Below are 5,000 nucleotides of genomic sequence, written 5' to 3'. Positions count from 1 at the left end.
TAAACCAGAAAGAAGATAGGAAAAGATTAAGAGACGCTGAAGAAGAGGGTGGGTTTTTATCTAAGTTATTATATTTTAAACAACCCCGAGTAAGACCAAAGCAGACGCAGTTGAACATAAAAGGGGTTTTAGAGGACCAGGAAAAGAGGAGAAAAAAGAAATTGCATGCACACTTAGGAGGAGAGGAGAAAGAAAATACTTAAATGATGGGTTTTAATTATGTATTGTTTTTATTTCTATTTATTTTTTTAATGGGCTGGGATTTTATTTCCATTAATATGAGAGGGGGTGTAAATCCAACAAAATTAGAGAAACTAATAAAGGTGACTGAAAAAAATCAAATCATTTTATTACAAGAAACAAATTGGACTAATGATATTGGAGAGGGTTTTAGGAAAAGATGGGATGGTGAAGTGTTCTACAATGTTAGCAGAAAGCAAGGCAGAGGTTTAGCTGTTTTAATTAAAAAAGAAACATGTGGGGCAGTGAATGAAATATATAGTGACAATGAGGGGAAGATTTTAACTTTACAAATTGAAAAAGAAAATGAAAAAGTTACTATATGTAATATACATGCACCAAATGAAGAATTGGAAAAAGAAGAGTTTTTTAAAAGGTTGAATGTTTTAATTGAAGGGTGGGAAAATGTTGTTGTTATGGGTGATTTTAATACTGTGCTGAAAAGGGAGGACATAAATGAACAAATGGTTTATAGAACTGATAAAGGGAGAAGAGAGTTGGAGAGCCTAATGATAAAACATAACCTGCAAGATGTCTGGAGAGCAAGAAACAAAGATGTTAGAAAATATAGTAGAATGCAAATTGTAATGGATAAAATAAAACAAAGTAGAATAGATATGTGTTTAGTGAAAAATGAATGGGAGGGGGAGGTGAAAAAAGTGTTCTATAAGAAATGCTATTTTAGTGATCGATCATGATTTTATGGAATTGCGACTGGATTTTAATAAAGTGGAAAGAGGGCATGGAGTTTGGATTTTAAATACAGAGGTTTTAAATAATAACATGTATAAAATGGAGGTGCAGGAACTTATCATAAAGAAGAAGGAAGAAATGTGTATGTACAAAGGATGTTTAAGAATATGGTGGGATAATTTAAAATATGAGATAAAGAAATACACATTAACATTCTGTAAAAAAGCAAGACGAGACAAAAGAATAAGAGAATTCTCATTGAAAAAAGAATTAGAACAAGAACTGGGAAAAGTAGATGAAAAGAGAGAGGATGTAAATAAAATAATGGAGTTGCAGGAAGAACTAAATAAATTTGAGGAAGAAAAGCTAAAAGGTGCAATGATTAGGAGTAGAGCAAAATATATGGTAGAGGGAGAAAAATGTACAAAGTTTTTCTTTAATCTGGAAAAAAGCAGACAAAAATCTGAAGAAATTAGAGGAATCAAAGATAAAGAAGGGAACAGAATAACAGATAAAGAAAGGATTTTAAAAGAAATTCATAACTTTTATGAGGCTTTATTCAAAAAACAAGGAATAGAGAAAGAAGCCAAGGAGTTTTTATTAAGTAAAGTTCAAAGAAAAGTGAGTGAAGATGATAGAGAAATGTGTAACAAAAGTATATCTGTAAATGAAATAGAAAATGCAATAGCTGAAATGAAGAATGGTAGAAGCCCAGGCTTAGATGGTTTACCGTGTGAATTTTACAAGTGTTTTAAAGGTGTTTTAATGCCTATTTTAACACAGGTTTTTGAAGAGTGCTGGAAAGATGGTGGTCTAAGTCCTTCTATGAAAAAAGGTGTGATAAAAATAATTTATAAAAGAAAAGGAGACAAAGAAGATCTTAAGAATTTTAGACCCATAAGCCTTTTAAACTGTGATTATAAGATTTTAGCAAAAGTCATGGCTAACAGGCTGAAGAGGGTCTTGCCCACAATCATTGAAACCAATCAAGCATATGCAGTACTGGGTAGAGACATCTCAGACAATGTAAACAGCATAAGAGACAAGATTTGGTTTTTAGAAAAGAAAAAACATAGTGGCTTCGTTGTAAGTATTGATTTGGAGAAAGCGTTTGATAGAGTGGAGCATGACTTTTTATTTGCCGTTTTAGAAAAATTTAATTTTGGAGAAGATTTTATCAAATGTCTGAGATGTCTCTACTCAGATGCGATGAGTTGTGTGAAATGTAATGGTTTTTTAACGGACTTTGTTTTTTTATCAAGATCAATCAGACAGGGTTGCCCACTGTCAGCACTTTTATACAGTTTAGTTGCGGAGCCCTTAGGCTTGGCAATTAGTGCTGACAGTGGGATAAGGGGAATAAGTGTTGACTATGAAGATCTTAAAGAAGTTAAAATATATCAGTATGCTGACGATACAACTCTGGTTTTAAAAGATGAAGAAAGTATTTTTAGAGCAATGGAGGTTTTAGAGATTTATTGTAAAGGTTCGGGCGCTCTAATGAATGTGGGCAAGACGGAGTACATGAGGATTGGAGAGGATAGTGTGCTTCTGAGGACGTTACCTTTTCAGGAAGTTAGGGATAGTTTGAAAATTCTGGGGGTCAGAGTAGGGACAAATGAAAGACTAACAACAGGAAAAATGTGGGAGGAGATAATCGGGAATATGAAAGGAAAATTGGCTTTTTGGAAGAGAAGGGATCTGACTCTTAAGGGAAAAATTTTGGTAATCAATACCCTTTTTTTGTCAAAAATATGGTACGTCCTCGGCTCTGTCAGCCTGCCATTTCCAGTTTTAAGGGTTTTTAAAAGTATGGTTTTACATTTTATTTGGGACGGTAAACCATCTAAAATAAGTTATGACACACTGATTGGGAAGGTCGAGGAGGGTGGTCTGGGATTGCTTGACCCTTTTATTAGACTGAAGGCCCTCAGAATTAAAGCAGTTAAGCATTTTATGGGGAGGGATAAAGAATGGGCCAAAACAATGATGTTTTTTATTGATAATATTTTTAAGATGGGGCCTTCAGTTTTTTTTATGAAAACAAAGGAATATATGACCGTCGGCATCCCAGATTTTTATAGGGAAGTTTTAAGGGCCTGGGGGGATTTTTTAGAGTGTGTTAAAATAGAGGTTGAAGGGAGAGAGCATTTTTTAAACCAACCATTGTTTTTAAACCCTAATCTAATGAGTAAAAACAGAGATTTTTATTTCAAAAGCTGGTTCGAAGCGGGTTTTAGGAAAATTAGAGATATTTTTTATGAAATAAAACCAGGGCTTCTACCATTCCAGGGTTTTATAGATGAGTTAAAAAGAAATGACGAACATTATGAAGTGGAAAAAATAAAAAAAGAACTGGAAAAAATCAAAGGTGTAATCCCAGAGAGGTGGTGGAAAACGATAGAGGGTGAAGTGAAAGGGAGAGCAGAGAGATTGTCAATATGTTTTAAAGATAATGAGAACACGTTGGAGTCTGGTACACTGAGAACTTTTTATTCATGTTTTAGGGAAAAAGCTTTTATTTCTCCAAAAGCAAATAATTATTGGAAAACCCTCTACCCAGAGATAGAAACAAAAAACATATGGGAAAATATTAGAATAGTTTTTAAATGTCCGCTTTTAGAAAACTTTGACTTTCTTTTAGCACACAATTGCATTTTTAATGAAATGAGGTTATTCAAAATGGGGTTAACAGAGGATGAAAAATGTAAAGTGTGTGGAAAAGAAAGGGAGGGTTTAAAACATATGTTTTTTTATTGTGAGGACTTGACTTGTTTTGTTGAAAAGATCCAAAAAATAGTTATTGACTTTGGTGAAGAAAAAGAAAAGGTGTTGGATAACTGGGAAATTATGTTTTTATTTGGGATCCCAAATGAAGAAAGGAAAAGAAAGAACCAGGCAGTGAACATAGTTTTATCAGTGGCTAGGCATACAGTGTGGGTTAGGAGGGCGGTAGCAAAAAAAAGGAAAAGAAAATTGGACATATGCAAATTGTTTGAGGTAAATTTGAAGAAAGTTTTAGATACACTGTATGCCTATTTTATCTTTAATTACGATCTAGATGTTTTTAACCAAATGTTTGTCTTAAACAACTCTTTTACCCATATTACATGGGAAGGCGTTAAACTAGTTTTACCAAAATGTTCTTAATCCATTTGCCTGTTTACTTCTTTTTAAATATGATTCTTATTTATTCACTAAACTTGCTCAACTTTTTATTGAATGATACTAATGTTATGCCTTATCTGTATTCTGTCACTACAAGTTTGTTCACTATTTATGATATTATTTATTACATGCCGCTCATGATATTATGTTTCAGTATAATATGTATTTTTAGATATGTATGTTTTTCTATATACTGAGGTGTTTTATGACTGTTCAAGCTGTAGAAACAACAGAAATTTGAATGAAATATGAATTGTGAATAAAAGTGGGACATGTTGCAGATGTATTGTAAAAATTGAAAATGTTTAATAAATAAAAGAGACAAAAAAAAAAAAAAAACTCTCGTCTGATCTCGGAAGCTAAGCAGCGTCGGGCCTGGTTAGTACTTGGATGGGAGACCGCCTGGGAATACCAGGTGCTGTAAGCGTTTTGCTTTTCCCTTCACCCGCGTGAAGGGAGAGCGGTTTTGAGGTTGATGAACGTGTCCGAGTGTTTGAGTAATCGCTTACGGCCATACCACGCTGAGCACGCCCGCTCTCGTCTGATCTCGGAAGCTAAGCAGCGTCGGGCCTGGTTAGTACTTGGATGGGAGACCGCCTGGGAATACCAGGTGCTGTAAGCGTTTTGCTTTTCCCTTCACCCGCGTGAAGGGAGAGCGGTTTTGAGGTTGATGAACGTGTCCGAGTGTTTGAGTAATCGCTTACGGCCATACCACGCTGAGCACGCCCGCTCTCGTCTGATCGATCTCGGAAGCTAAGCAGCGTCGGGCCTGGTTAGTACTTGGATGGGAGACCGCCTGGGAATACCAGGTGCTGTAAGCGTTTTGCTTTTCCCTTCACCGCTGTGAAGGGAGAGCGGTTTTGAGGTTGATGAACGTGTCCGAGTGTTTGAGTAATCGC

At 35.2% G+C, this 5,000-nt stretch overlaps 3 non-coding genes across 3 annotated transcripts in view; all 3 read left to right on the top strand.

The window, feature by feature from the left end:
- The first annotated feature begins 4,604 nt into the window (after nucleotides 1–4,604).
- LOC143115877 (5S ribosomal RNA) lies at nucleotides 4,605–4,723 on the top strand. The gene has a single exon (XR_012985469.1). It is a non-coding gene; the product is annotated as a 5S ribosomal RNA (ribosomal RNA).
- Nucleotides 4,724–4,799: 76 nt separating this feature from the next.
- Nucleotides 4,800–4,922, top strand: LOC143115616 (5S ribosomal RNA). The gene has a single exon (XR_012985233.1). It is a non-coding gene; the product is annotated as a 5S ribosomal RNA (ribosomal RNA).
- A 76-nt stretch (nucleotides 4,923–4,998) lies between these two features.
- LOC143115876 (5S ribosomal RNA) overlaps nucleotides 4,999–5,000 on the top strand; it is a 119-nt gene continuing 117 nt past the window's right edge. Inside the window, exon 1 of the ribosomal RNA XR_012985468.1 lies at nucleotides 4,999–5,000. This exon is cut by the window's right edge and continues 117 nt beyond it. This is a non-coding gene — a ribosomal RNA (5S ribosomal RNA).

The sequence above is a fragment of the Alosa pseudoharengus genome, unplaced genomic scaffold (genome assembly GCF_046254945.1).
Source record: "Alosa pseudoharengus isolate Yale_2024_CS ecotype anadromous, Long Island Sound unplaced genomic scaffold, YU_APseudo_1.1 YU_APseudo_1.1_scf_9, whole genome shotgun sequence".
Taxonomy (NCBI): Eukaryota; Metazoa; Chordata; class Actinopteri; order Clupeiformes; family Clupeidae; genus Alosa; species Alosa pseudoharengus.
This window is presented reverse-complemented; position numbering and strand designations above follow the sequence as displayed.